We start from the raw sequence: 6,195 nt of genomic DNA, 5'->3' as shown, positions 1-6,195 counted from the left end.
TAGGTGACGGCAATAATATGTTAATTACTTCACCTTGCCTTATGATAGGATGGGTTGAGTTTTCACCGTTTTGCTTACACCATTCCAATAATTTCAGATCTACAGGAGTGGCTAGGCAGTAGGGAGTAGGCGATAGTGGTCGGTTTGGAATTCAGCCAACCTCTCAAAGTTCTCTGCTGGCTCGTTCATCAGTGTAATCAGCCAGTAACAATTATCATCTGAGTACAATTAACTAATTACGCCTACTGCCAATGAGCTACATTATCAAGGCTCACAAGCTGTACCTACTGCCATTTAACTACATTATCAATGTTCACAAGCTGTACCTACTGCCAATTAACTACATTATCAATGTTCACAACCTGTACCTACTGCCAATTAACTACATGATCAATGTTCACAACCTGTACCTACTGCCAATTAACTACATTATCAAGGCTCACAACCTTTACCTACTGCCAATTAACTACATTATCAAGGCTCACAACCTTTACCTACTGCCAATTAACTACATGATCAATGTTCACAACCTGTACCTACTGCCAATTAACTACATTATCAAGGCTCACAACCTGTACCTACTGCCAATTAACTACATTATCAAGGCTCACAAGCCACAGGAAATGACCATTATACGTGTTAAAGCCTTGCTCTGTACAACTTGTAAATCTTTGTTTGACAAAGCAACCCCCATATACAGAGACCTAGCCATTGTCTCTGTCTGTCCACGTATACAGAGACCTAGCCATTGTCTCTGTCTGTCCCCATATACAGAGACCTAGCCATTGTCTCTGTCTGTCCCCATATACAGAGACCTAGCCATTATCTCTGTCTGTCCCCATATACAGAGACCTAGCCATTGTCTCTGTCTGTCCCCATATACAGAGACCTAGCCATTGTCTCTGTCTGTCCCCATATACAGAGACCTAGCCATTATCTCTGTCTGTCCCCATATACAGAGACCTAGCCATTATCTCTGTCTGTCCCCATATGCAGAGACCTAGCCATTGTCTCTGTCTGTCCCCATATACAGAGACCTGGCCATTGTCTCTGTCTGTCCCCATATGCAGAGACCTAGCCATTGTCTCTGTCTGTCCCCATATGCAGAGACCTAGCCATTGTCTCTGTCTGTCCCCATATACAGAGACCTAGCCATTGTCTCTGTCTGTCCCCATATACAGAGACCTAGCCATTGACTCTGGCTGTCCCCATGTACAGAGACCTAGCCATTGTCTCTGTCTGTCCCCATATACAGAGACCTAGCCATTGTCTCTGTCTGTCCCCATATACAGAGACCTAGCCATTGTCTCTGTCTGTCCCCATATACAGAGACCTAGCCATTGACTCTGGCTGTCCCCTTATACAGAGACCTAGCCATTATCTCTGTCTCTCCCCATATACAGAGACCTAGCCATTATCTCTGTCTGTCCCCATATACAGAGACCTAGCCATTGTCTCTATCTGTCCCCATGTACAGGGAGAGAGAGAGAAATAAATGAAAAAGAGAATGCAAGAGAAGAGGGAAACAGAGAGATTTAAAGAACAAAATTGAGAGAGAGAGAGAGAGAGAGAGAGAGAGAGAGAGAGAGAGAGAGAGAGAGAGAGTGTCCTCCACGACCCATTAGAGTGTAATGAACATGGTGTTAGAGAGGAACCACCAGGCAGATGCATCCCTAATGGCTGTGTTACTATGAGCCCTGACACAGATCCAATAACCCAGGAGAGACTTCATGGCTCAGGGAGGATCTGTTGCTGGTTTCAGATGTTTCCCAGGCCAGCTGCCTATGAATGTGATTAGATGTAAAACCGCATTAGATTAGAGGATGATAGGTCCATCTCAACTCTCAGCTGAGGCCCATTGGTAGGCAGATAGAAGAGCAACAGGGGTCAGAGGGGTCAAAAGCAGAGTGTGATGTAAAACAATGCAAACCCTCCCTAAAATGTGTGCAAGGTAGAACGACCTGAGGAGAGGTTGAGGTACTAGTTGGTAGGGGAGGGAGAACGACCTGAGGAGAGGTTGAGGTATTAGTTGGTAGGGGAGGGAGAACAACCTGAGGAGAGGTTGAGGTATTAGTTGGTGTAGGGGAGGGAGTACAACCTGAGGAGAAGTTGAGGTATTAGTTGGTAGGGGAGTGAGAACAACCTGAGGAGAGGTTGAGGTATTAGTTGGTAGGGGAGTTAGAACGACCTGAGGAGAGGTTGAGGTATTAGTTGGTAGGGGAGGGGGAACGACCTGAGGAGAGGTTGAGGTATTAGTTGGTAGGGGAGGGAGAACAACCTGAGGAGAGGTTGAGGTATTAGTTGGTAGGGGAGGGAGAACGACCTGAGGAGAGGTTGAGGTATTAGTTGGTAGGGGAGGGAGAACGACCTGAGGAGAGGTTGAGGTATTAGTTGGTGTAGGGGAGGGAGAACGACCTGAGGAGAGGTTGAGGTATTAGTTGGTAGGGGAGGGAGAACAACCTGAGGAGAGGTTGAGGTATTAGTTGGTAGGGGAGGGAGAACAACCTGAGGAGAGGTTGAGGTATTAGTTGGTAGGGGAGGGAGAACGACCTGAGGAGAGGTTGAGGTATTAGTTGGTGTAGGGGAGGGAGAACGACCTGAGGAGAGGTTGAGGTACTAGGTATTAGGGGAGGGAGAACAACCTGAGGAGAGGTTGAGGTATTAGTTGGTAGGGGAGGGAGAACAACCTGAGGAGAGGTTGAGGTATTAGTTGGTAGGGGAGGTAGAACGACCTGAGGAGATATAGAGGTATTAGTTGGTAGGGGAGGGAGAACAACCTGAGGAGAGGTTGAGGTACTAGGTATTAGGGGAGGGAGAACAACCTGAGGAGAGGTTGAGGTATTAGTTGGTAGGGGAGGGAGAACAACCTGAGGAGAGGTTGAGGTATTAGTTGGTGTAGGGGAGGGAGAACGACCTGAGGAGAGGTTGAGGTATTAGTTGGTAGGGGAGGTAGAACGACCTGAGGAGAGGTTGAGGTATTAGTTGGTAGGGGAGGGAGAACAACCTGAGGAGAGGTTGAGGTATTAGTTGGTAGGGGAGGGAGAACAACCTGAGGAGAGGTTGAGGTATTAGTTGGTAGGGGAGGTAGAACGACCTGAGGAGAGGTTGAGGTATTAGTTGGTATGGGGAGGTAGAACGACCTGAGGAGAGGTTGAGGTATTAGTTGGTAGGGGAGGGAGAACAACCTGAGGAGAGGTTGAGGTATTAGTTGGTAGGGGAGGGAGAACAACCTGAGGAGAGGTTGAGGTATTAGTTGGTAGGGGAGGGAGAACAACCTGAGGAGAGGTTGAGGTATTAGGTATTAGGGGAGGGAGAACAACCTGAGGAGAGGTTGAGGTATTAGTTGGTAGGGGAGGGAGAACAACCTGAGGAGAGGTTGAGGTATTAGTTGGTAGGGGAGGGAGAACAACCTGAGAAGAGGTTGAGGTACTAGGTATTAGGGGAGGGAGAACAACCTGAGGAGAGGTTGAGGTATTAGTTGGTAGGGGAGGGAGAACAACCTGAGGAGAGGTTGAGGTATTAGTTGGTGTAGGGGAGGGAGAACGACCTGAGGAGAGGTTGAGGTATTAGTTGGTAGGGGAGGTAGAACGACCTGAGGAGAGGTTGAGGTATTAGTTGGTAGGGGAGGGAGAACAACCTGAGGAGAGGTTGAGGTATTAGTTGGTAGGGGAGGGAGAACAAGCTGAGGAGAGGTTGAGGTATTAGTTGGTAGGGGAGGTAGAACGACCTGAGGAGAGGTTGAGGTATTAGTTGGTAGGGGAGGGAGAACAACCTGAGGAGAGGTTGAGGTATTAGTTGGTAGGGGAGGGAGAACAACCTGAGGAGAGGTTGAGGTATTAGTTGGTAGGGGAGGTAGAACGACCTGAGGAGAGGTTGAGGTATTAGTTGGTAGGGGAGGGAGAACAACCTGAGGAGAGGTTGAGGTACTAGGTATTAGGGGAGGGAGAACAACCTGAGGAGAGGTTGAGGTATTAGTTGGTAGGGGAGGGAGAACAACCTGAGGAGAGGTTGAGGTATTAGTTGGTAGGGGAGGGAGAACAACCTGAGGAGAGGTTGAGGTATTAGGTATTAGGGGAGGGAGAACAACCTGAGGAGAGGTTGAGGTATTAGTTGGTAGGGGAGGGAGAACAACCTGAGGAGAGGTTGAGGTATTAGTTGGTAGGGGAGGGAGAACAACCTGAGGAGAGGTTGAGGTATTAGTTGGTAGGGGAGGGAGAACAACCTGAGGAGAGGTTGAGGTATTAGGTATTAGGGGAGGGAGAACAACCTGAGGAGAGGTTGAGGTATTAGTTGGTAGGGGAGGGAGAACAACCTGAGGAGAGGTTGAGGTATTAGTTGGTAGGGGAGGGAGAACAACCTGAGGAGAGGTTGAGGTATTAGTTGGTAGGGGAGGGAGAACAACCTGAGGAGAGGTTGCGGTATTAGGTATTAGGGGAGGGAGAACAACCTGAGGAGAGGTTGAGGTATTAGTTGGTAGGGGAGGGAGAACGACCTGAGGAGAGGTTGAGGTATTAGGTATTAGTCCAGCCCTGCTAACTCATTGCCTGCCCAATAGAGCATGCAGCCTGGCCCTGCTTTAAGTGGCGTCTCTGTGTGTGTGTGTTGGCGTTTTGGGCATTGGGCCACTCCCTAACAGTGTGTAGTGAGCGTACACAGACTGAATGGCTTGTGGTAGAAACCACCACCTCCATTATACAATCCCTTGTGTGGAATGTCCTCTGAGACATTGGCTGTATGAGTCAGGGATTCAGGACTTCCATCTCAGATCTGACATGATAGCAGGCAGATAAAGGAGCAACAACAGGGCCAGTCAGTGCAGAAACCCGGAAGCCAGTGCAGGTTCTGGGTATAAGAGACATAAGAAGACGCCCGATAGGGGTCCCCCAAACTAAGGAAGTCAGTCAGGGTCTCAACTTACTGTTAGAAAGGATAGTAGAAGGTGACATGTTTTATTTGGTTCTGCATCAGCAGTTTTCCTCTTGTTATGTCAATCACTGAGAGTCAACAGAGCTCGCCAGACGGTGGTCCTAAAGAACAGAAATGACTTAGCGTTTCCTACCTCTGGTTCGTTCAGCCATTCCTATTGGGGAAATGAATGGGGAATAGAATGGGGTTTTGGGTAAAACGTTGACAGTAAGGTCTGAGGTTAACACTGGTTTAGGAGATCGTATAGCATTTGTTCTATGTGATAATATTAGTCAGTTAAAGGTATATTCAGCTACATGACGTTGCCATGAGCAGAGCCGCAGATAATGAGAAGAGCGAGATTCACGACTCTCACACAGTTATGTGATTTATGTGCTTATTTTGATGCCATAAATGCTTTAAAAAAAATCCTAAAAAGTGACGTTAACTGATGAAGATTATCTCATAGAACAAACCGTATAACCGTCTGTGTTCACCACAGACCTTATTTTCGGGAGTTTATCCAAAAAGTCAAAAAATTCAAAAATGGCCATTGATGGCCAACGAGCCATGGCAGAGTTAGCCTCTGTTAGTACCTACAAAAAGACACCATTAGTGATGAGTGTTTGCAAGCTGACTTCAGTTGCCAGCTGGACGGTGTTTCCTCAGACACATTGGTGCAGCTGTGTTAAGGAGCAGTGTTGCTTGGCAGGGTTGAGTTTCCTCAGACACATTGGTGCAGCTGGGTTAAGGAGCAGTGTGGCTTGGCAGGGTTGTGTTTCGGAGGAAGCATGGTCTTAAAGCAACCGGTGCCTCGTTTAGTATAACATTCCAATGATAAAACATGGGGGGACAAAAATGCTATTCCAGAATGTTGGGGGGGGGTACATGTTCCTGTCCCCAGTGAATGTTGGGCCCCCGGATTGCTAGGTAAGTTGGTCTAGCCAGCAATCTTAACCTTGCAGTAATCATGGAGGAGTGGGCCCCCATTGATTTAGATAGTCACTCTCACTCAGATATCATATGAACATAAGTCATGGCACAATGTGTAGAATTGAAGGAAATTTGCTTTAAAGGTGCAATGCACAGTGGAAACAATAACAAAGCGGACAGCCCACCACTGTTTCAGTAAAAAGCTGAGGGATGTGGCTTGAGAAATGTAACCACTCTCAAATTCATAGCAGAGCTATGGATGCAAGGACAGACCATCCATGATATCAGAAGTATAGTTTGAAACGTGTTTGTTTACATTTACTTTATTTTACAAACATTGGAGAAAAACAAGCTTAT

At 47.3% G+C, this 6,195-nt stretch overlaps 1 protein-coding gene across 2 annotated transcripts in view; it reads right to left on the bottom strand.

Moving 5' to 3' along the window:
* Nucleotides 1-6,195, bottom strand: part of LOC139533597 (tetraspanin-8-like) — a 196,818-nt gene that overhangs the window by 82,448 nt on the left and 108,175 nt on the right. The gene's annotated exons all lie outside the window — the stretch shown is intronic.

Source organism: Salvelinus alpinus, chromosome 11 (assembly GCF_045679555.1).
Source record: "Salvelinus alpinus chromosome 11, SLU_Salpinus.1, whole genome shotgun sequence".
Classification (NCBI taxonomy): domain Eukaryota; kingdom Metazoa; phylum Chordata; class Actinopteri; order Salmoniformes; family Salmonidae; genus Salvelinus; species Salvelinus alpinus.
This window is presented reverse-complemented; position numbering and strand designations above follow the sequence as displayed.